The following is a 25,750-nucleotide window of genomic DNA, read 5'->3' as shown; positions in this document are numbered from 1 at the left end:
ATATTTGCTATCTGATCTTTACGGGAAAAAAGTATACCCACCTTGGCCCAAGTCGCTATTTTGCCTTTTAAGATACCCAGTGCCAAATGGCAGAAGAAGGTGTGGTGCCCAGTCTCTTTTTGTTGAGCCTTGGTTCACAGGCTTAGAGCCCCTTCTCCATGCCCAGGACTTGCCCCTTAGTCCTTACAGAATAGCCCCGGGCTCACTGTCCTTATCTCACAGTGGAGTTCGCGTCCATGTAGATAGATGGCCCCTCTGACCCTGTGGCTCAGGCACTTGCTGTCTCTGGTCACCCGTCTCATGCCAGCCAGCCACTCTCGTCGTCCAGCTTCACAGAGACTGGAAGGAAGGTCCCAGAAGGGACGGGGCGCCCTGCTTCCTGTCTGTTTTCTGCTTGCTTTTGCTTCGCGTCCCAGCGACACACCCCTGGCTGTGCTTGTTCAGGCAGCAGTGGCTCCAGACCGCACACGCAGACCCAGCTGTTGGCTTGGTCGTGTCTCCTCAGAGACGCCGGGCCCAGCTGGTCACTGTCCCATCTTTGGAATCCAGAACCCAGCTCCGTGGAGCCCCTCCTTTGAGGGTGGAGATACCCCCACCGGCCCCGTAGTGTCTCCTCCCAGCATGCCTGAGTTTCAGTGCCCTGGGTCTCCTCCAACAAACATCTACGTTGATTAATTCCTGGCTCTCTGGGCTGGTAGCAGCTTCCTGAAGTTCTGACTTTCCAGACACCTTAGTGTTTTCCTTTTTCGTCTTCAGTTCTGAAATGTCTCATTAATGATTCTCTTTTTAAAGTTTTCTTTATTTGAGAGAGAGAGAGAGAGAGAGTGAGTGAGCAGGAGTGGGGAAGGGGCAGAGAGAGAGGGAGAGAGAGAATCCCAAGCAGTCTCCACACTGTCAGCACAGAGCCTGGTGTGGGGCTCCAGCTTGTGAACTGTGAGATCATGACCTGAGCCTAGACCAACAGTTGGATGCTTAACCAACTGAGCCACCCAGGTGCCCTCATTAATGACTATTTCATATCAGATTTTCCCTGATTATTTTTTAAAAAATGTTTTAATGTTTGTTTATTTTTGAGAGAGACAGGGGGAGAGAGAGAGAGAGAGAGAGAGAGAGAGAGAGAGAGACCGACCATGGGCAGGGAAGGGGCAGAGAGGGAGACAGAGAATCTGAAGCAGGCTCCAGGCTCTGAGCTGTCAGCACAGAGCCCGAACTCATGATCCGTGAGATCATGACCTGAGGTGAAATTGGACACTTAACTGAATGAGCCACCCAGGCGCCCCTTCCCTGTTTAAATAATTAGTGGACTGTCTGTCTTGTCCCTGGATCATGAATGATACCATCAGTGGGCAATATAATTAGTCCTTCTATGCCAGAGGCTATCAGCTTGGTGTCCACGGCACCACAGGGCTATTCCATGTCTATTTTATCGTAGTCTTTTTTTCTGGAATCTCCTTGTCCCCCCCCAGCCACTAAGCCTTTGTGTGTCACAGAACTCACATCTCCGTTTATTTCTCTTTTCCTTCTCCTTCACCCGTCGGTGACTTCATCCAACGTCATGGCTTTAAATACCAGCTAGAGGCTTATCAGCCAACACTGCTGTCTCAGACTGGACCTCACCTCCGAGTTCCAGACTCGCATCTAACTGCCTACTTGGATGTATGGGTGTTTGATAGAAATACCGAACTTCACATGTCCAGTTAGTCTCCTGAGAGTTCCTCCCAAACCCGTCCCTCCTGTGCCCTCATATGAGTGCCCTCATGGCTGCAACATTCTCCTTGTGATGAGCTGGTAGGGGGAGATCCACTGGGTACAGGGTGCGTGCGTCCTGGGAGACTTCCTTTGCTGCAGGTTATACTCGAGGCCATGTCACTCTTGTCTTTCCTTTGCCCTCCTCGCTCTGTGCCTCTCTTGGGGGATGGTCAGGACTGAGAGGGGCCGCTATTTGAGTGAGGACCCTGGAGACAGAGGCCAAGCAGATTACCCTACATAAAGCCAGAGTCAGGGGGATCCTGCATAGTAGAAATGTGCATAGCAGTAAAGTGAGTGATGTCCGTTTTCCCCGGTCCTAGACAGGGCAGCTGGTTTGTACAGTTATTGCCACTGGTTACCGCAGGGTTTCCCTTTGCTTATCTGGTCTTTTTAAGATTGTGTTTATTTTTTATTTTTATTTGTTTGTTTTTTTAAGTAGGCTCCATGCCCAGTGTGGGGCTCAAACTCATGACCCCGAGACCGAGAATCACACACGTTACCAACTGAGCCAGCCAGGTACCCTGCTTCTCTGGTTTCTTTACACGTATTTAACAAAGTTCCGATAGAAAATGACGTCTACTAAAATTGCTAATGTGATTTAGCTTGCCAGTTTGCTTGCCTGGACGCTGATGATTCAGCTGGGTGTAGGACTCAGGTCTTCTGAACCTGATCGTTCAGGAATGTTCTTCCTGTGTGTCCTCCCCCTGCTACAGTGCGATTTCCCTGAAGGCTGACACCAAATTTACGTTTTTGCCCTGTGTCTCACAGTGTCGCTCAAGTACTGTTTGACTGACTTAACGTGAAGGACAAGTGATACGGCTCAAAAAAAATGTGTTATGTTAATGAACTGCTGTAACCAAGTGCCAGGTCTCTTCAAGTGCCGGTGCGTGTGTGGTTGTGTGTGTGTGTGTATGTGTGTGAAGTGTGTGTCTTGTGTGTGTGTGTGTGTGTGTGTGTGTGTGTATGTGCTGCCTGTTATGTGTGTATATGAGTTGTGTGTGCGTGTGTGTATGTGTGTGTACTTGCACATGTGTGCGTACGTGATGGGTGCGTGTGTGTGATGTGTGTGTGTGGGGTGTGACCATACCGGCACCGAGGTAGGCACCAAAGACTAGAGGACAGAAGCCGCTTTGACGTGGCCCCGAAATTTCAGCTTTTGTAACTCGCTCTCTCCAGGTTTGCAGTAAAATATGGGCTGGGCTGGGCGGTAGGAATTGAGATACTATTTCTAAATGCGTAACCGAAGTGAAGCATATTGTTTACTGAGACTAATGGGGTACCGGGGTGGCTCAGAGCAGGGTGTGATTGTGGCGTGTGCAGGGGGAGGGGAGCCGGCAAGCGGAAAACGAAGGAGAGCGGGGATGGTGGCAGGTGCAGCCAATGTAGGGTGAATAATGAAACAATAGACCATATAATTGGATGATGTGCTGCTCTTGCTGCTGTGGGTTATTGCTGCCGGCCCAACACTGCACCGAGCTGAGCCTGCCTGCTGAGTAAGGAGAACGGGCAGCCGGCAGCGTGGGGTGCTTTTTGGGATACTGAGAAGACCTTTCCCTTCTCTCCAAATGTATCTGACGCCATCTTACTGCTCTTGCCGGTAATGGGTTTCTTATAATCTTGCTGACATTTTTAAAAAAGATTGTGAAAGGGAGAGGCATTCTTGATTTGAAAGTACTCTAAGGGGTGGATGAGTCTATTGGTTACAACTTGCAGTTTTGAGCGTAGAACATAACATGAACCAACTAATGCCAAAAAGAGACTCGTTAAAGAGTCTTCAGGGTCCGCGTGGGACCCTGGATGGGAATGCAAATGGGTTTCAGGAGTCAGCTGGAGCTGGGCCTCGAACCCCCACACACATTTGCTTTCCTCGTCTCTCCTCTTCTCCTCTCCTTACATCTTCTTGGTAGTCTCTCCCCCGAACAGCTTCCTTCAAGTTTCATATCAGTGTTGGGTAAGCGTGGCCACACAATGTACCTGTGTTCTACACATTACAGGTCCGGGAGCCCAGTTCACGAGTCCTGCTCAGTGTTAATTTCAGGGTTACGAAGAAAGGAGAACTAGCAGACACTGTTGCATCACGTACACACCCCTAGGCAAATCAAGGGTGGCCCGATTGGGTCGTGTTGAAGGACAGGAGCTTACACAGCAGCCATGTGACCAGTGGTGTGGGAGCAGTTTTAAGGAAGGTCCTAGGAAGACAGACATTAGCTGTCCATCGAAGTGACGTATCAGAATCCTTTTGTACGTTATGCTGTGAATGGCGGTTGGTAGACATCTCAGTGGGTTATCATGCCCTTGATAGTTGGTAGCAGATAATTCCCTCAGTGATCAATCGTGCAGTGCCTTCCCCAGGCTGACATTGTTGGCTGCTGAGGGTCTGTGGAGACTTACAAGGAGGATGCTCTCCCTCCAGGAAGCTTGTCATTGGGTGGGGAAACTGTGCCAAGCCTCACACTGCGAAACAGGAATCTCCTCGTGAGTCTGAGTTTTCTCATCTGTCGCATCGCGTGGTTCTAATGCCATCTTCTGCCTATCTTGCAGAGTGTTTTCCATTTAACCTGTTAATACTCCTGCTTTCAAGCCATAACTTATCAGAAATCAATATATTACACCTGCGTGTGTTGTAACAGGTATTGCTAAGACAGTAGCAGTAGACTTGACATTGTCCAAACCTGGGGCAGGTGGCTGATCACATATGGACATTTCCGGGAATGAAAATGAAGTGCAAATTGAGATTAGAAAGATGGGCTTCAGGGCTATACATGGTCAGGGAGCAGGTGGTCAAAGGGTATCAGGCAGGAAAGAATAAATCATGGCTCAGGGCAATCCAGAAGTGTGCACCAGCTAGGAGGCATGGAGAATCAGTGGAGAGTGGAGAGGGATGGAACCAAGAGGGCGTGCAAATGCAAGGGCCCAGAAGGTATCTGCGGGAAAGTCAAGTGCTCCTTCAACTGTGGTTTATCTCTGCCTATTTCACGTTTGAATAACTCCAAGCTTTCTGGCCTGAGGCAAAATCCTCTGTTTGGGGACCAGCTCGTGCTTTAAAGAAGAGGTCTACAGAAGTAAAGAAATGAGTTACTAGCATGGGATATAACTGTTGGTGTTTTATCCATTCCCAGGCCAACACTGAGAGAATGCGGAAGGAAAATATTCCATAAAGGATGTAAGGTCCACAGTCCAAGGCTCACATCGAGGACGGAGCACACTCACGTACTCTGTCCGTTAATTAACGAATTCATTCATCTGAGACCTCCTGTTGTGCATCTAGCACAGTTAAGTCCTTGCTAGGTTCGTGGATATATTTTCAAACTGGTCCTGGGAGGACCTGTGGATTACAAGGCGGGCATTGAGTAAAGCATCTCCAATACCAGAAAGCCATGGCTCGCAGCAGCACCCGGTTTAGTAAGGCTGTGATCGGGGAGAACAGAGCAGTTCGTTTGGGTTAGAGATTTATAAAACCACTTGTCTGGCTGGGCAGATATGAAAGGGGCCCTCAGGATCCCACTTCCTGAGATTCATGCCTGTGTCTAATCCCTTCCCAGAAAGTGAGTCTGGTAACTTGCTTCTAACCAATAGGATGTGCAAAGGTGACATATGACACTGTCATGTTATGTGAAACTGACTTAGCAGACTCTCTGGTGTCTTCCTGCCAGCCAGCGGAAGACAGCTGTCGTAAGTCTGCCAGCTGCAGAGAAATGAATTCTGCCGATAAACTGAGCCAGCACAGAATCAGGTCGCTCCCTAGTTGAGTGTGTGGGGGACCCAGAGCAGAGAACCCGGCTAGCCCTGCCTGGACCCCGATCACACGAGTTATTTTAAGCTGCAAAGTGGGTGGCAATCTGTAATGCCAGGATAGAAAACAGATGCATGTAACAATGCTGGATGTCTAACTCGGTGCTAGGCACTGCCCTAGGGCCCAGGAACCAGAAGGAAAGAATCCCTGCCCCCCATAGCCCAGTCCCGCCTGCCGTAAGCCTCCACGGCCAGCCCGTGGGGGCCATTTGCCTGTCAATGCAGTGGCAAAACCTTGGGAGAAGCCGCTGTGGTTTTAAGGTAACTCAGAGAAGGGAGCTTCAAGCCTGCTTTGGAGACTTTGGGTGGGTGCCTGCTGTGGAAAACTTGGGAGCTAAACCTTCCAGAGTGCGGAAATGTGGATCCCCAGAGACACCAGGACAGGGAGGGCATCTGGCATACCGCACAGCATGTGCAAAGGCTCGGAGTTGTTAGGGACTGGACATGTCGTCAGGCCTTCTCCACTTTTTTTTCTTAAAAAATTGTTTATGTTTAGTTTTGAAGGAGAGAGAGAGAGCAAGCATGAGTGGGGGAAGGGCACAGAGAGAGAGAGAGAGAGAGAGAGAGAGAGAGAGAGAGAGGCACAGAATCCGAAGCAGGCCTCAGGCTCTGAGCTGTCGGCACAGAGCCCGACGCGGGGCTCGAATTCAAAAGCCACAAGATCATGACCTGAGCCGAAGTTGGACACTTACCAGACTGAGCCACCCAGGCGCCCCCTTCTCCACCTTTTTCAAGTGAGAAGAACCCCTAGAGATGACTGAGAAGAAGGAGAAAACGCACAGCGTCTCTTGATTGAATGGCTGCGTGTATTAAAAACAAATAGACCTACTTGATTATTCGCCATTCCAGTCTCTCCCCTCCCTGAGTTACACACCTTTTGCCAATTTATGACGGTGTCGGTGTCGACAGAGTTATTATCTAGCTAAAATCACCACCACCTACAACGGGAATTTCTGCCGTTATAAAACAAAAGCAAATGCCAAAAGGGGGAAAAAGAGCTTGCGTGCGAGAAGGCCTTCTGAGTCTCTTTCCTGGCAATGTTCTTTTTATGCTAATATCTCCTAGTTTCCTACCTTAATGGCCCCATTAACTGCCATGAGAGTATTTGCAAGAGAAACGTGGTACCTGGAGATGAAGATCTAAAGTTACTAAGTGCGTTTTGAGGAACAGAGACAATTTCTCAGTAAAGGAGTTAATGTTCCAAAGAAAGCTTTGTTTATCCGGCAGACTTTACGACCGTGCTGTTTTCTTCACTCAGCACCTTAATTCTCCACCGCCATAAGGCTGTCCAGATGTTTAAAATAAAAAGCCCATTTGGGTATTATCAGAGATTACTGGGAAGAGATCGACAGACATGATGTTTAGCTATGCAACATAAATTGCCTGAGCCTTGGGCCATCCACCACCCTCTATTTTCTCGCCCTGCTGAAAGACCGAACTGGTAAATCATAAAAACGAGACACGGGGCCCGAGCACAATTTACCTCCAGCCAGCTGCCGTCGCTGGAAGGAAGGACGGAGGTGAGCGGTGCTGTCCCCCCTTCCGCGAAGGCCTGCTGAACGGGGCTCTCCCCTCTACCTCTTTGAGAATCTCCTTCCTTCCGCCTGACCTTCCTTCCGGCTTCCCACCATCCTCCTTGGATGCATATGCTGTTCCAGTCAACCTTGTCAGCTTGTCAGTACCTTGCCCGCTGCCTTTTCTTCTTGCGCCTTGATTGATTTCATTCCCGGCGCCCGCTGTGCCTGTGCCCGTCTACCTCTGCCGGCTACCATTCTCCTTACCCTTCAGGGTCCTGCTGGAGGCCGCCCCCTTCCTGAAGCCCTCCCGCATCAGTGGCAATCTCACCCGACTTCTCCGGCTCTGTGGTCTGAGTCACCTGCAAAGCGCTGCCGACACCCTGCTCCTTTGTGTGCGGGCATCACTGCTTAACTCCTCTGCAAGATTAAGTGTCTTGAGAACGAGACGCTCCTGTCTTATTCTGTGTGGTTTCCGTGATAAAAGGCAGTTGTGGAAATGAATGAGTGCAGTGCAGGCATGAGTGAATATGTACATGGAAACTTCATTTCCATACTTGCGGGGTGGTGCAGCTCACGGTCAGTGGTCCTGCCATCCGCTGGCTTTATCACTGCCTGGACTCCTTGTTCTTGCCGACGAGCGAGTGTCCCCACTGACCATACCCCTTGTTTGGATCCTGGTTCTATTCCCGCTTTGGGCAAGTCACCTGGACTCCTTTGGGTCTCCATTTTGCCAGTCGGTAAAATTGGGGCACCCGCCTGCTTATGTGATGATGAAAGCACGTCGATACCCATGATAATGGCAGTGGCATGGAACATGACTGAACACTGTCAAGAGGGGAAAAGGAAAGAGAGAGAGAGATGCTCTTGATGTTCATTTAAGAGAAGCGTTGTTTCTTGTCAGACAAGAACAGCAGGACCGACTGTCAGTTGCAGGCTGGGGTCCTCCAGAAACACACGGTGATGAGTCTAGTCTCCTTGGTCCTTGGTTGACGTGCCGGTGAAGTCGGCCGTTCACTCACCTGTAGTCGCTTCCCGAGTACGCCCGGTGGACGGAGATTGGTTTGGATACTGGGGAAGAATGTTCTAGAAAGAAAGAGAAATTTCCAACAAACTGGGTAGTAAAAGGGGGTTCCAACCCAAGTCTAGTTCTACTAGCTCTGTGACCTCTTAATCTCGAAGCCACCACCTCTTCAAGCAGTGAGGAGTTCTCCTTCCAGCACTAATATTCCGTGTGTGCAGACACTTGCTGCAGGCATTCGTGGGGACTCTTCTCCTGCTACTTCTTTATAAACAGATGGCCAATGATGAGAATGTTCCTGTCCCTTACCTGTAATTCCTAATTATACAGCATAAATACAAATGTAGCTTTAATTCAATTAAGTGGTAATGAGGTGAGGAAGTAATACCTGAACATATTACTGCAGTTCGGTTGGTAAGCAACGGGCGATAATATTTGTGTTCCGTCAGACGCTATGTGGTGTTTTCAGAATCTTTAAAAATGCCCTCAAAACACTCTGGCTGTAATAGCCTATCAGAAGTGGAGATAAGTATTCAGAGAAAAACAAATATGTGCATCTTAGAGGGACCTAAATTTAAGTCAGTCTAACAATTTTTTGAGCCCCTAATGAGAGCAAGGGACCAAAGAATATGTTTACATATATTATACATATGTTGTATTATCTAAAATATAAGATATGCTATATAAATATACATTTATACCTTATATATAAAATATATTTGTTGTCATATATATATAATATGTTACAGTATAGTATTATAGTTATAAAAATACACATATAGTCCAAAATCTTCACAACACATGATTTCTGTGTGCGTGTATTTGCTTATTTATATTACAAGATATATTATTTAATATTAAGTCTCTCTCTCTCTCTCTCTAGATATATAGATATGTATATATATATATATATATATATATACACATCTATATATCTAGATAGATAGATAGATAGATATAGCCAATCAGTAAAATATGGTGATGCCCCTATTTTCACTTCTCCAAGGCTCATATTCTTTGTCTATAAAATAAATACAATAAAATCTACCTTTTGGGATATTTGTCTTCTTGTATCACGAACAAGTGTCTAACTTCATTTTCTGTGACAGGCTTTGCGTCCCATATAAAATCCCAGGACACAGCCCTGATTGACCTAACCCTTGGTGAATGTCTACCTTTGGTCCAATGACTGTTGTCTGAATGGAGCCATGTGGACGCTGCCCCCTCCAGGGTGTTTGTGTTGCCACCTGAGTTGAAATGAAAGTTGGATTTGTCTGGGAAATTTACCTGGCATAGTCATTACAAACTCCATTAAATACTTACTGTTTAGGGGAATGATGTGATCATGTGTAACTCACCTTTAAATGACTGCCTGGCCAAACCCCATGCCCCATGCCTTGAACAAAGTTAAGAAAAGAGGAGGAGACAAGGAGGCTACATGCGCGTGGACAAAAGCCAGATGAGGGCACAGTGAGAAGGTCTCAGGAGGACCAAATCGCCGACACCTTGATCTTGGACTGCTGGTCTCCATATGTATAAGAAAATAATTTCTGGGGCGCCTGGGTGGCGCAGTCGGTTAAGCGTCCGACTTCGGCTCAGGTCACGATCTCGCGGTCCGTGAGTTCGAGCCCCGCGTCGGGCTCTGGGCTGATGGCTCGGAGCCTGGAGCCTGCTTCCGATTCTGTGTCTCCCTCTCTCTCTGCCCCTCCCCCGTTCATGCTCTGTCTCTCTCTGTCCCGAAAATAAATAAAAAAAAAAAAACGTTGAAAAACAAAATTAAAAAAAAAAAAAAAAGACAATAATTTCTTACTGTTGAAGCCACACAATCTGTGGTATCTTGTCACAGCAGCCCTAGCAAAGTAATATGCTGGGCAAAGGGCAGGGCTAAATATGTTGTATTAACACAATCTGATCAGGTTAAATGAGAAGAAAAGAAAGAAGAAATATCAGCATAACATTCAAAAGCTTGCTTAATGATGGGACACTTGGGTGGCTCTGTTGGTCAAGCGTCCAACTTCGGCTCAGGTCATGATCTCACAGTTCGTGGGTTTGAGCCCCTCGTTGGGCTCTGTGCTGACAGCTAAGAACCTGGAGCCTGCTTCCGATTCTGGGTCTCCCTCTCTCTCTCTGCTCCTCCCGCACTCACACTCTGTCTCTCAAAGGTAAATAAACGTTTAAAAAAATTTTAAAATAAATAAATAAATGAACGTTAAAAAAAATTTTTTTTAAAAAGCTTGCTCAATGACTCAATTTAAATACAGAAGCAAAAATAGGTATCTAAGATATGATAAATGTCTATATTAGTTTATCCAAGGAATCATCACTGAGCACCTATGCACAAAGTGCTAGGTAAGTAAGCCTCCCATGGAATGGTGTAGACCATAGATACAGCTGCCCAATTTTGCGACTATTCCCCACCCCCTAGTGCCTTCTAGGGGCCCCACCCTTGACTGACGGCTCTTTTTCACATCCACACCCCACGTGGCATCAGGGCCCATGTGGGCCACACAGCCTATGTCCCCTCTTCTGATATTCTCTATCTGAATCCCCTTTTGCCTTTTATTCCTGTACTCATTCTATATTATTTATCTCTTTACCTGTTTTAATCTCCTGACCTAGGAGAATGTAAACTTGTGAAATAATAGGAAACATGTGGTAGAATTTTGGTGCATGTTTACTGAATGATGAGAGAGTAAGAGAAGGGGGAGGGGAGAGGGAGCGAGAAGGAGGGAGGGAGGGAGAAAAGGAGGAAGCAACCCCCTCTCTTGTAGGTGAGGATGCTTAGGGCCAGACAGATGGAATGACTTACTTCCAGGACAGAAAACAGATACATGGTTTTGTTGGTGCTTCCGCGTGACCTGGGTGTTTGAGAAAGGAGATCTTTAGACAACTTCTGTTGGCCCAATAGCTCAGGTGAGAGTATGGGAGCGTCTCTGCCAGATGTGGGTTATTTCTGCAGACCCTGCCCCTTGCCCACCGCCAGTCTGGGCCAGAGCACGCACCGAGGCAAGGAAGTCACTCCTGGCTCTACCAGTGTGGGGTGTGGCTGTCCCCTAGCTCCACCTTCCTCCCCACACCGTGCACGTTGTCTGCTTTTCTGCCATCGTGCTTGTGAAATGTCTTGCTTCTATTCTGCCATCCACCTTTCCCTGCGTGAATTACCTAAGGGCCGACTCTTTCCTTGGCAACACCATGAAAAGCCGAGGGTGGACATGTTCATGCATTTGGCACAGAAGCCCAGCCGTGTTCTAGATGCTGAGATACGGAGTCGTCCAGATAGCGGGATCTCCAGCCTCATGTTGCCTCCAGTTTCTGTCTTCTCCACCCAGGTGGAATGCCTCGGGAATGTTCTCTTTTTCTATAGCATTGGGCTTAAAACAATGAATCTAAATAGGCAGCTCACTGCCTTACAAAGTTAGCTCCAGGAGCTATTAGTGTCGCCATATGTCAAGACAGAGGGATTGTTTGTGCAGGGTTGCCATTGAGCTTGCTGTCACTGGAATAAATCACCATTGACCTTTCCACTTTTAAGAGTTTAATGAACTTAGGAATGGAAATTACCCCCAGAAGTAACAACTGGAACCATGGCTTCTATCATGAAAGCCCATTGTCATTAATGTTCACTCTTTGACATGCCAGAGGTCGCTGCTATTAATACTAATGGATCAGACCAAGGTAGAAAATCTGGTGACAGAAAATCCAGCTGGCCCCAATTTGAAGTCAAACAACAGATTCTAAATGAAAAGTCTTTGTAGATAGGAAATACAGAGAGACAGAATGGCATGGAATCGTATCAGACTTGTGGGCAGTGAACTAACATTTATTTACAACTGTATTTTTTTAAGACACTGTATATACTGCATATAAACTACCTTGATCAGTTATATGTCAGTGAATGAAGTCAATATCTCTATGTCAAAGATGAGGAGACTGACGCTCGGAAGGAAAAATTAATGTGCCTAGAAAAATTTATTTATGCAACAGTACTTTCTCCTGTACTAAAGGCCTACAATATTCTAGGAGCCAAAGACACTGTGATACCCAAGACAGATTTCCTGCTTTGTCATTTTAGAGAAACAACACACAAACTGTTGATGTAAGGCTTAGACTTTGCCTAATGCATGTTCAGCTAACAAAGTCTTTATCCTTAAAACCGGAAAGCTGGGGTTTCCAAATTCTGCCACTTGGTATCTGTTACCTTGCAAGGACATTGGTAGCTTGAGAGGTTCTGATAGAAGGAGTATTAATATGCAGCACGGTGGGCTCTTTTAGTTTCCAATGATGCCTAAGTGGCTTACGACAGACTAGGGCTACCCTCCGATCCAGCAATTGCCCTACTAGGTATTTACCCAAAGGATAAAAAAAATACTGATGCAAAGAGATACATGCCCCCAAGGTTTAGAGCAGCATTATCAAAGAGCCCAAGTGTCTACTGGCTGATGAATGGATAAAGAAGATGTGGCATATAGGCACAATGGAATATTACTCAACCATAAAAAAAGAATGATATCTTGCCATTTGTAACAACACGAATGGAGCTCGAGAGTATTATGCTAATTGAAATAAGTCAGTCAGAGAAAGAAAAATGCCATATTATCTCACCTCTATGTGGAATTTGAGAAACACAACAGACGAGCATAGAGGAAAAAGAGAGAGGCAAACCATAAAACAGACTCTTAACTATAGAGAACAAACAGGAGGGGAGGTGGGCAGGGGGATGGGTTAAATGGGTGATGGGGATTAAGGAAGGCACTTGTGGTGAGCACTGGGTGTTACATGTAAGCGATGAATCACTAAATTCTACTCCTGAAACCAATATTACACCATATGTTAACTAACTAAATTTAAATAAAAACTTGAAACTACAAAAAAAAACCCACAACAGACTAGGCAGACTGCGGAATCATTGTAAGTTTGAATAAGTCATGAAATAATACAGTAAGCTAAAATAATAAAAGTGAAACGTGGGTCATATGTGTTTAGTGTATGGACTGTTTTCTGTTTCCTATTGGAAAAGACTAAAGATCCACATATCCCTGAGAGCTGCTACCTTCATGGTCCCAGAGAGCTGTTGAAATCTTTCACCTTACCAGAAAAAATCCCAAGAGCACCTCTTGATGGATCAATTTGGTCACCCTAATTCAGTCTCTGTATCCAAGGTCATTGAACACACCAATTGGTTAACCTATGTCATACGTTCTGCCCCTGGAACCAGAGATAGTAATTTTACCCAGAATTCTATGGATCCCCAAATGGAAGTCAGTGGCATTTGGGATTGAGGAAGTCAGAATTCATTCTGAAAAGACAACTAACTCATGACTACTCAAACATGAATGTTTTTTGTAATCTACAAGTATTAGCAATATTGTCCATTGCTGGCTTTATTTTTGCTATTATTATGAATATGATTCAGTTATAATTTTTCATCTTACAAGCTACTGAATAGATACCGAGGTAAGTTCAATGACTTACCTCTGTTTACATGGCCAGGTTTTTAAAAAAATATTTTTATTATTTTCTCCATTTTGATACAAATTTGTGTGTGTGTGCATTAATCACATGCCAGGAATTGTGCTAGGCATTGATGTCACAGTTAACTGGACTCATTCTTTTTTCTTTTTGAATTAAAAACCACCAATGGTATTGTTTACTTTAAAGTTTGAAAGGCAGGGCTGGGTCTAGTTTCATGAAGTCCTCTGCCAAACCTGCAAGGGCAATTATTGGATAGTATCCAGTTTTTCCTAAAAGTAAAGCACAAGGAAATAAGTAGGAACATTTAATTTGTAGGACTGTGACAGGTTGTATTTTCCTAATAATGGTTTTATTCTCTCCCATCTTGCTGGGTCTTTAGCACCATGGCCTCACTGTCTCCCTCAAAAGTGGGGGTCTCTTTACTATTGGGACAGTTGAGGTTGGAGATCTCACTGAGGTTGAGACATGAGGTTGGGACAGTTGACGTTGGAGATCTCACTGCGGTTGAGACATGAGGTCAACATGAGGTTGGAGATCTCACTGTCTCCCTCAAAAGTGGGGGTCTCTCTACTGCTAGCCTTGTAACTGCTCTGGCTGATAGAATATTCTGGAAGGGATGCCGTGTCAGTTCTAGGGATAGTTCTTTTTTAAAAAATTTTTTAAATGTTTTATTTATTTTTGAGAGAGAGAGAGAGTATAAGCAGGGGAGAGGCAGAGAGAGCAGGAGACAGAATCCACAAAGCAGGCTCCAGGCTCCTAGCTGTCAGCACAGAGCCCTACATGGGGCTCGAACCCGTGAACCATGGGATCATGACCTGAGCCGAAGTCGGATGCTTAACCGACTGAGCCACCCAGGCGCTAGTTCTAGGGATAGTTCTTGACTGAGCCTGGCAAATTCCACTTCTCACTTCTTGGAAGGCAGCCACGGTGGTGCCGATGTTACACGTGCTACGAATTTTCATGAATGAATGTGACCTGTACGCACCACTATAGTAGCCAATGAGGGTTTTACCACCCTGAGAACTTCTGCGTTCAACTTAGTCCTCCCTTCCTACCTATAACCCATGGTAAACACTGATCCTTTTACTCCTTAGTTTTGCTTTCTCCAGAATGCCATCTGGTTGGAACTGTAGCCTTTTCAGCCTGGCTTCGGTCACTCAGTAATGTGCATTTGAGGTTACACCGTGTCTTTTTATGGCTTGATAACTCATTCTTTTTTAGAGGTGAATGATATTACATTGTCGGGGTGGACCACAGCTTGTTTATCCCTTCACCTACTGAAGAAAATCTTGATTGCTTCCGTGTTTTGGCAGTCACGAATGACACCGCTGTCAACACCTGTGTGCAGGTTTTGGTGTGGATCTAAGTGTTGGGTAAATACCAAGGAGCTCACGCTCTGGATTATACGGTCAGACGATGTTTCGTTTTGTAATACATTGCCGGTCTGACTTCCAGAGCGTCTGCGGCGTTCTTCACCCCCACTAGCACTGAGTGAGAATTCCTGTTACTCTACACTCTCACCAGCGTTTGGTGTCATGGGTGTTTGGGATTTTGGCCATTCTGGTAGGTGTCTAATGATATCTCCTTTGTGTTTTAATAGTCCCCCATTCTTAAACTGGAGATAATGATTGTTCTTATCTCCATGTTTCGATAGGAGGATCCAGCGTGACAAATCACACACATCACTTAGGAGAGCACTCGACACTCCGTGACTGTTTCACGAATGTTGGTATAGATGATGTATCACATGGGAACTTCGCAACTCTCTCTGTGCCTGCAAGTCCAAGTCCTTCGTGATCTGACTCTGTGCCCTTTCACCATCACCTCCTGGCACCGTTTGCACCTATTACCGTTATTAGCCCTCTGCTGCCTTTGCTGAAGCTCGCCCCTCTGCCTGGAATGTCCCTTCTTCTGTTTGTTTCGCCGTTTCCCTTCTTTAGGTCCCAACAGAGTATATCCTCCAGAAAGAAATCTTGACTGACTCCCACTCTCTGGGCTGTGGTAGGAGGCTGCCTCTCCCCACCACCGGCCATCTTCTTACTATTATTATCCCTATGAAATTGCACCACAGATGCCTACCCACCTGTCCTCATTTTCCCTTTATAGCGTGGGACCATCAGGAGAGGGCAGGAACTCTTGTCCTGTCTGCAGCATTTGCTAAAGATTCACAGGGTGGGTGCCAAGTACTACTTGAGATATTCAGGCTCGTGTTCAGGAAGGATGAGAGGAAAGGAGGAAAGCAACCGAGAAGAGTACGGATAAAGGAGAAAAGGAACATACACAGAAGGAATTTACAAATAAGGAGATGAGAAGACACCAAGAAGAACAAATATCTTGGAGGAAAGTGGATTGTCTCACAGAGCCACAGAAGCTCCCTAAGTGGAGAAGTGTCATTGTCAGGGTCTGTTAAAGGTTGACGAGAAAGAGGGGTAGCCGGCCACATGCCTACGTGTGAATGTGAGGTGTTATTGAAGGTCTTGGGGTTATGGAGACAAGCCACACTTTCTCCCCCTTTCCTAAGAGCCCACAGACTCTGAGAAACAAAAAGAAAAGCCATGGGTTTCATTTCATTCGGTTCAGGCTTCTAGAACAGAATATTATGGAATGACTGACTCATAAACAATAGATTTTTTTTCCCTCCGGAGGCTGAGAAGGTCAAGATCAGGGCATGGGCAGAACTAGTGTCTGGGGACAGCCCACTACCTGGCTGGCTATTGACACTGTGTCCTCACAGGACAAGAGACAAGGGAGCTCTCTGGGGTCTCTTAATAGGGGTTCTAATCCCATTTGTGAAGGCTCCACTCCTGACCTCATCACTTCCAAAAGATTCCACCTCCGAATCCCATCCCACGGGGTTCAGTTTCAATCTATTAATCTGGGGGGACACAAACATCCAGTCTATATCAGCTTTGATTCAGCATTATATGCAATATGGCCAAATATCAGCATTATTGATATGTGGAGAAGGCAGCACAAAAGGGGGGTATTTCGCTGAACCCAGAGCACTAGGGGGGGAGGGGTGCCTTCAGATTAGGGTTAACAACTTGGAAGGGCTGAGGAGGAGTGAATTAAGTCAAGAACCGGGTATAGTGACCTGTCAGAGAAGGGAACAGTGCAGCAAGTATGACGTCAAGTGGCTTCTGGGAAAGTAGAAAAGCCTGCATGACTGAAGGGGGGTTTAGCCAGACCCCAAACATGTCTTGCCAAGGGGGGTCTTGTCCTGAAGGGAAGGGGGAGTCACTGAATTTGAGACGGAAGGTGTTATTGTTGTGTTTATGTTTTAGAACAACCACTCATAATATTTCGAGGGACGGAATCTGGAGGACAGATAATGGGAACCACTTAGGAGGCTTTAAATAATCAGATAAAGAATAGTGAGGGCCTAAGACAGTGAGGGGGGTGAATGAGACCAATGTCTGATACATAGAGAACTCAGCTTTTACTTTAGTTTCTTATTTTTTAAAATTTTATAATGTTTATTTATTTTTGAGAGAGAGCACAGGGGAGGGGCAGAGAGACAGAGAGAGAGAGAGGGAGGGAGGGAGACAGTGGATCTGAAGCAGGCTTTGTGCAGATAGCACAGAGCCCGACGTGGGGCTTGAGCTCACAAACCGTGAGATCATGACCTGAGCTGAAGTCAGACGCTTAACCGACTGAGCCACCCAGGCGCCCCTCCTTTAGTTTCTTTTAAACAACAAGAAACACACATTCTGGAATTGCTACCACGATCAGAAAGCAGTGAGTCCTCATACAAGGTCGCCGATCAGAATATCTCATGTAAGACATCTCAGGTAGGGAGGGCTGCACACAGTAGATCCCATGAACTGTCATTGACTATTCCAGTGTTTCAGAGCATGGGCTCTCCAGTCAGACGTACCTGCTTCCTCCTGCTTCCACCTCCTAACACCACAACCTCAAGAAAGATCCTTGGCTTCCCTGGTGACAATTTTGTCACCATAGAGTGAAGATAAGAATAGCATCTACCTCATTGCACTCTGGTGGGGATTAAATAATTTACCATATGCAAGGTATTTAGCACAATGCCTAGCAGATGGTAAATATTCCATAAATTTTAGCTATTTTTATAATAAATGGATGAATTTATGAATTAATAATTCTGGCAGGAGCTGCAAACACATAGCGAAGTGTCTGTGTTACAGAGTATTTTGAGATAAATTTGAACAGTGGAGGCCAGTAGAATGAGGAAGGTCTGTATGCCCCTTGGGATAAATTGCCCAGAATGGATGAAGAGTATCTATCTGAGCAGTGATTGTTCAAGGGGTCTCAGTGATTTTGGAGACAGACATTAACACATACCCGCCCCTAGACGGTGGCTCCCTTCCAAATGCAGAGGGACAAATCACTGGGTTTTAAAGCTGAGACACTGCAGGTAACTTGTCCATTCCTTTTGTCGATTTCTGGGATTAGATCTGTGTATCAGGTATGAAGAAACAGGCTGTGGGTGTCCAATGAGCTGAATAAGGTGAACAGAGTCCTGTTCTCCAGCAAGAGTTTGGCTCAAAGTCTGGAGCTTGGAGCAGAGGAACTGGCATTATATCATTGCAAACACAGGTACCCCACCTTGGTAATGAACGGGGGCTGAATTCTCCAGGGAATGTTTGCTGGTGACTCCCTTTCACTACTGGCAAAGCATGGTTTTACTCAACACACATTTCTGACCATCTCCTGTGGGGCCCGTAGCGTGCTCCATGTTAAGTCATAATATAAATGAGCTATGTAATTTCTGCCCTTTGGGAACTCATAAGCTAGCAGTGGAGGCAAAATCAAATTCAGCTGGCTTCAAGGCTTGGGAGAAATGCCTAAAAGAAGTGTAAACATGTAATAGGGAAGAAGAAAGGAAGAAGTCTGCTGTCTGTCTGGCAAAGGTGGTTTACAGGTTTTAAAACTCCGTTGCTGAGGGTCTGGGCCGTGATACATCTCATATCCTGCTGGTGGGATGGGAAATGGGCAGATTTCAGAGTGCTTTGGTAGCAAGGATCATGATATTCAAATATACATGCGGTTTGACCCTGGCATTTCTAAGTATTGATCCAGAATGTGCATGTGCGTGCGTGCACACACACACACACACACACACACACACACACACACACACGTATACACATACATACACAGGGATATGCCAGCTATTTGTCTACAAAGAAAACTTCATTCCAGTAATTTTTATAATGAAACTGCAAGACGTTATATGCTCAACATCAGGTGTTTATGATTGCATTGTAGTGCAGGTCAAGATGATAGGTCATGTAGCAATTAAAAATGTTGCCATAGAGTCACTGATGACCTCAGAAATGTTTCACTTTATGGTGTTAAAGTGATAAAAGGGATATTACGAAGCAGTGGGTAACATGTGATGCCAACGTTGCAGACGTCTATATATATCTATATCTGCATTTATATTTATATGTGTATCTGTATCTATCTATCTGTCTGTCTATCTTCTGGAAGCAAAGATACCAAAATGTTCTTAAGGGCGGAAGGAAGGACATTGGGGACATTGCTATGCTTCACTAGGATTTTGACGAGTAGGCAGGAGCAGATAAGCTAAAGTATTGGCAGAGTGGGGACGAATGGCCCTGATTTCCAACACCACATCCCAAAGTGTTTAGTTGCATTAGGGGGATGGCTTGGGAATCAGGCAAAAGTAAGCTCACGTCCTGGCCGTGGTCTTTGATGGCTGCATCATTGGACACATGGTATTCATCTTATATACTCGGTGTGGGTATTAGATGTCAAGGGAATAGAGTACCTCGCACAATTCCTGCAGAAAAGCTGGTTAATGAACTGTGATAGTTACTACCACAGGGCGGCTGGGACTTGAATGCCTGGTTCGGTTTCTGACTTTTGCTATTTATTAACTCTGTGATCTTGGGTCAGTCACCTCGCCTGTTTCTTTGTCTGTAAAATGGGGGTAATAAACACTATCTACCTTATTTGGTTGTTCGAGGATAAAGTAAGATGATGTCTGGAAATGCCCAGAACCTACCACTAATGAATTCTCAGTCACTGTTAGCTATGGCTGTTCTCACAAGTTTCTTTTCACTGAGCTCTGACAAATAAATTGATACATGGGTTTATGGGAATGACAAGACAGCAGAATTAGGAAAGCACTGGACCTCTGATGCGGGCAAGCTACTGGAGAATGTATCATCCATGGGGTGCGCTCTCTGCTCTCTTGCCAGGCTTTTCCATTCATCAACCACATTCACTTAGCAAACACTCACGAAGCACCTATTAATTACTGTTATGCACGGTGGTGCTGGGTGGTCCTTGGGATGCTGCGTGTTCCCCAGCTTCCTGGAGATGTTGTAGCTTCCTGGAGACAAACCCGTATCAGTAAACTCACATGAGGGTTACGTGCAAATTCTCAGGAGCCTGGTGAGGGACAGTCGTTGCACCTGTAAGACTGTGGGTGGTTAATCCAGGGAAGCCTATGCACAGTCTTCATCAGGGGACTGCAGGGTCCCTGAGTGTTGAAATGATTTGCAGGAGGACTTACAGTTCCTCTGTTCAACCTCTCTCTCGGCACGGAAGCATTCTGCAGGATTACTGATAAAGCTTTCTTCCAGGATGGGGTGATGTCCCCAGCAGCATGACATCTACTCCTTAGTTGACTCCTTGATTGGACAGACAGTTCTGACTTTCAGAAAGTTTCCTTTAGTTTGGTCCAAAAGATGCATCCCGAGAATTATTTGTCTCTGTTTTATTTCTCTAAAGTTTATCAGAAAAAGACTTATGCCTTCTGTACAAAATCACCCTTCAACTGCAAGTCCCTCTAGCCACACTCCTGCCAGCAAAATATTTTTCCTGTCGGCTAAAATTATGCATATGCCTTTATTCCGTGGAGAACGTGTTTCCTGAGCCCAGTAGAAATTGGTGGCGAAAAGAGTGGCCTCCAGAGCCCGACCGCCTGTTCTCCAATCCTGGCCCTGGTCCTTCTGAGTGGTACCTGTTCCCTATGTGTACTGTGGGGATTGTAGCATCACCCAGTCTGGAGGGAGATGTGGAGGACATATTAAACGACCCGCTGGAAGCCCCTGGAGTGGCTCCTGGCATATGGTGCTGGATGAATGTAGCTGTTATTTTACTATGTGCCTACCTCTATCGTATGAAAGGCGTATTTAGGCAAGTAAGACTGAGTTTCTGTTCAAGCACTCGGTTCCATGGAGCAGAAAGTGAAATGTTGGATAAGCACTGGATGGCTGAGTGTTTCCGAGCAGGGACAGGGCACCAGAATGGACAGGAAGAGGCTCATTTTCCCCACAGAGCATAAGATGGGTGGACCAATTATTGAGGATGGAACTTTCTCGTGATTGCCCGGTCGCTTTTTCAAAACATACTTTCCCCGTGTCATGCTAGAACTGGTAATTTCTGCTACCAAATTTCCCCTCTCATGCCACATACTTCAAATTAAGCGAGATAGTAAGGACAGGAGGGGAGAAAAGTGGGTTAGTGGCAGATAATGATAATAAATAAGATGATTGGATATATACATGGTGAAATGCTCAGAATGACACATTGTTACCTGACGTTTGCAAAAAATCTTTCCTTTCCAAGGAAAGATGTAAGATCCCAGTGGGAGGATGGTTGAGAGAGGAGAAAGGATGATGTTAGTCTCATTTTGTGCCTTAGGTACCTGTGTTCATTTCAAAGTAGGGTGATGTTGGGCAGTGATGGCTGGCTTTGAGCTGCCCTTTTCCCCACCTCCCATCGTGGTGGTGGGGGGCGTCGAAAGACACTGGGTCCTTCAGATGGAGGTGGCTCATTATAGTTGAGGCATGGCCAGCAAAGGTGGTGTTAGGGGCAGAAAAAGGACAGGGATATCAGGACAGGACACAGGTCATGCTAACGAGGTGTTAGTACCGCAAACAGGTACCTACTGCCAGGCTCGGTGGCTTTTTATGGAATTTTGGGTGACATCCAGCTGAAAGAGATGATGCTTGCCAGAAGGCCAATGAGTTGGGTGGCTTCCAGACGGTGTGTAGAGATGTTTTCTACTCGTGAGCCCTCGCTCGGATCCCGTACAGTCCACGGGCATATGATAGATAAGAGAGTCGACCTTTCCAGATGGTCAGCGTTTTTGCTCTAAGACACTGTCTGATCGGAAGTTAGTTTCTCAGTTGCTCATCTGTGCTGGGTCCTGATTTCGCCGCCTCCTGCAGTCAGGCTTCTGAGCGATTTTGTCCCCCTGGTTCGGCGCATCCAAACAGTGGGTGGGGGGTGGGTCACAGCGTAGCGATAAATTGGGCTGTCCCTGCCTAATGTTTGGACTGGGGACGCACCGTATCTCTCAGCCACTGCCATGGTCCCCAGGCCCTCCGTCTCTACCCCCTGGCTCTGTGCCTTCTGAAGACTCCATACGCACTCAAGCCTTCGTGCCCTTCTCCAGGCTGTGTGCCCTGTGGCCTGTAACCCATTTTTCTGATTCTTTGCTAGCCATTCTGGAAAACCTAGCTCAAAGATTATTTTTTTCAGAAGCCAAAGGAAAAGTATACAGTAAGTTCAAAGAGAAGTAGGCATACACACCTCCATTAAGACACTGATTACATTGAATGGTACTTTTGGCCTTTCTCTGGCATCGTGATTTTAACCCACTGCTGTGAGAGACGTATTTATCTTATACCCACGGTGCTTTGCGTTGTAGCTAACACACAGTACAGACTCGCCACCCTCCTTTCCTTTGATTTGATTTGACTGATAAAAAAGAGAGATGCTGTTGCTTGAATATGAATGAGAAAAGTAAACAGAAGAGGCATTCTGCATTGCTAATAATTGTGCTTTTATTACAGCTGTGAGACAGGGGATTTTTTAGTTTTTGACTTTTTGGGTAATGTTTTGGTAACAAAAGTAATTTAAAATTTAATCAGCTATCTTGCTGATGGAACATTCTTTAACTTTTTCAAGAATCGCATTTCTATTTTAGATTATTTATCCACTTGTTCAGCAAACATTTGTTGAATGCCGTTTTACTCCCTGCTCTAGAGAATAGAGAAGACAGAATAAGGAAGTGAATACCGTCCCAGAACAACTGCCTGGCACACAGCAGGTGCCGGGGAATACTTACTGAGTGACTGATGGAGTAGAATGAAGTAATGTTGGATGCCTCTTCTTATAATGCCCAAGTTCAGCGGCATAATGACATGTCCGACGTCTGATTAATGGTTGAGCTGGGTGAGACAACACGTCCCCTAAGAATAATCTCATTTTCCTTTCCACACCATAATTCTGTGTGCTCTTCATATATAAGCAAATGGAGACTCTATAAATATTATTTGCCCGAACTGTGAAACAATTGAGGGCTTCTGTAGCAGATGGGCATCTCGGTGAAGATATTTCAAGCAGAACTCTGGTGGGGCTAGAGTCAGTGATGGTGAGCGGAGCATGGGACACGTGACATTAATCAACGACGCAACTGTTACTTATTATCCAGATACCATGCAGTGGCTGGCCTTGCGAAAAAGAGGAGGTAAGTTTTCCAAAAGTCCCTGGTAGGAGTGGGTTCAAGTGAGCGTGGAAAGGTAGACCGGGCACCATCTGGGTAGAACGTGGACACGGGGCCTGATTTGCCTGGGTCCAAATCTTGGATCTGCAACTTACTAAATAATTAAAATTTGGTCAATGTTGTTACCTTTTAGGAGCCCCCAAAGTTCTTTTGTACAGAAAATCTTGTGTGTGTGTGTGTGTGTGTGTGTGTGTGACAAATTTAGGGATACCTTTTCCTTGAACTCAAGAATCTTTTTGAGTACGATTCACTCAGGACACGATTATGGACTGGAAGGCCAGGTGTGAGGGTGCAGTGTGGACAACCCTGGCCTCAGTGTGGTTATGGTCTAAAGATTCTTTGCCACTGGTGTGTCCTTTCTCATAACGGCCTTTCCCGAAGTTTCTGTAAGACTCTCTCCCACAGGTCTGCCATTTCCTTGAAAGTAAAGATGATGTCTGTTTTGCTCACCTCTGTATCTCTGGACTGAGCATACTGCTTATTTCAAAGCAGATGTTCAATAAATACCTGTTCAGTGAGACTTAGCCATTTATCCCCACCTCCACTCCTACCTCTAAGATGATATGCAAGTGGAGAAAGAATGGAATTTGGAGCCAGATGTCTGTTTTTGTCTCACTTGCTGATGTGACCTTACAAATGCTTCTTAGGCCTTGAAGGTTGTGAGGCCTCATCCGTGATGGGAGATTCTAACTCTGCTCAGCATGGAGCACAGCAATCCCATATAAACGGGCCCTTCTCCAGGCAAATGAGGGGCTCTCATCAGGGGGCTAATGACCTTTGTCATTAATTCTCTGTTGCCTCATTGGGTCATCCTCTGTCCTTTTCACTGTGACAGGGAAAGTCACGCCAGAGGTAGAACCATTCCAGGCAGGAGGGATAGCGTGGGGTAAAGGTCCAGTGGACTGAACAGAATGGTTCTATGACCATTGGTGCTGGCGTTTCTGGAGCCTGAAATAGAAGCAGGGAAGAGTTTAGCCAGGAGCTATAGCCTAGACTAGGTCATATCCTATGGGGCTTCTTAGGTAGAGGAGCTTGAATTTGTCCTGCAGAAAATAGGGCAATGGAAGCTGTTACCCCTCAAGAAGCTGCCCCTGGAGGGCTCACATCCAGGCGCACGGAGCGCCATCTGGTGGTCACAGTCGGCAGTGGCTTAGTTCTGGGCACCTGCCACTCCCACCTCTCCCAGCATCTATTTGCCACACCCTTTGCAGAAAATAAAACAATCTCATGTTTGATGTTGGGGAAGTAAGTTTTTCCCATCTTGGACTTGTGGAAACTCAGGCTCGAAGAGGTGAAAGTATTGCCTAAGATTAATAGGTCCTGGGCTCAGCACTGCCATGCGAGACCTTTTTCTGTCGTTCTCCCGGGATGCTCGCTTTGTGTGCCGCTCGGTTGGACTTGCTCCGTCTTTACAGGGCCGGCTCTGTCGTGTTTCTGTGCGCGCAGTGACTCTTGCCCACGGCGTGGTGGCGTCCGTGACTGATGCTCCTGAGCATGGTCCCTTCCAGGCTGCTGTAGACGCATAAACAGTATGTTGGAAAGCATGGCTCACGGACGAACAAAAGGCACCTTCGTTTTGGTCTCCTGTTCTCCCGTTCAGCTTTCTTCATCGGGGAAATTCTTCCCCTGTCCCACATGAAAACTTGGGAGGGTCCCATGGCTTTTCGGCGACATCCTATGTTATAGTTTTATGGAGCTTTGAAACCATTAACACGTTTTAGTTCAGTGACCGCAGTTAGAGTTCAGTGGTTACAGTGCCATAGCTAAAACCGCCAACTTGATTGGGCCTCAAGTTCTTTGCCCTTCAAGTCCTAGTGTTCATGCCCACCCAGCAACACTCAACTGATCCTGCTGCCAGAGCCCTTTTCTGGCCTCTAGATTCATCAGGCAGGAGTCAGACCCTTTCCACACTCAGCTTTAGACTTCTCAGGAAGGAGGCAAGTACTGCTTATCTCTGCTTTCCAACTGCAGCGGTCATGCTCTGAGGATTCTGAGTGGTTTCCTTGAAGCATGGGTCTTTCCCTTGTCAAGGCATGGGATCAGCACCATTTTGAAGGAAGGGGCAAGGTCATATCATCACTCAGGAGGCCCAAAAGTGGGTTAAATTGTGTCTCTCAAAGTTCATAGGTTGACGTCTTAACCCCTACTCCCTCACGATGTAAACTTGTTTGAAGATGGGGTCTTTATAGAAGCGATCAAGTTAAAAAGAAGTCATCAGGGTGGACCCTCATCTGGTCTGACTGGTGTCCTTCTCGAAAGGGGGGATTTAGAGACCTACAGGAGCATGTGAGCATGTGGATGGCCATCTACAAGCCCAGGGGAGTGGCCTGGGGCAGATCCACCTGTCACAGCCCCCAGAAGGGACCAACCCTGCAGACGCCTTGATCCTGGACTTTCAGACTCTCAGGCTGCAGGACAGTGCATTCTGCTGGTTAAACCACCCTGTCTAGTCTGTGACCTCTCATTACAGTGGGCCTGGGACACTAATCCAAGCCCTAGTTTCCTGATCAAATCCCATCCACATTCACATCCCATCTTATAGTCTGCAAATGATTGAGTGGGTTTAAGAATCACGAAACAGGTTCGCGACCATTTCCGTTCACACTCAGGTCTTCTCACAGCCAAAACCTAACTCAGATAATTGCTTGTGAGGGTCCCACTCTAACCCCCGACACATGA

The sequence above is a fragment of the Panthera pardus genome, unplaced genomic scaffold, assembly GCF_024362965.1.
Source record: "Panthera pardus isolate Hobbes unplaced genomic scaffold, ASM2436296v1 HiC_scaffold_7, whole genome shotgun sequence".
NCBI lineage: Eukaryota > Metazoa > Chordata > Mammalia > Carnivora > Felidae > Panthera > Panthera pardus.
Note: the sequence above shows the minus strand (reverse complement) of the source record.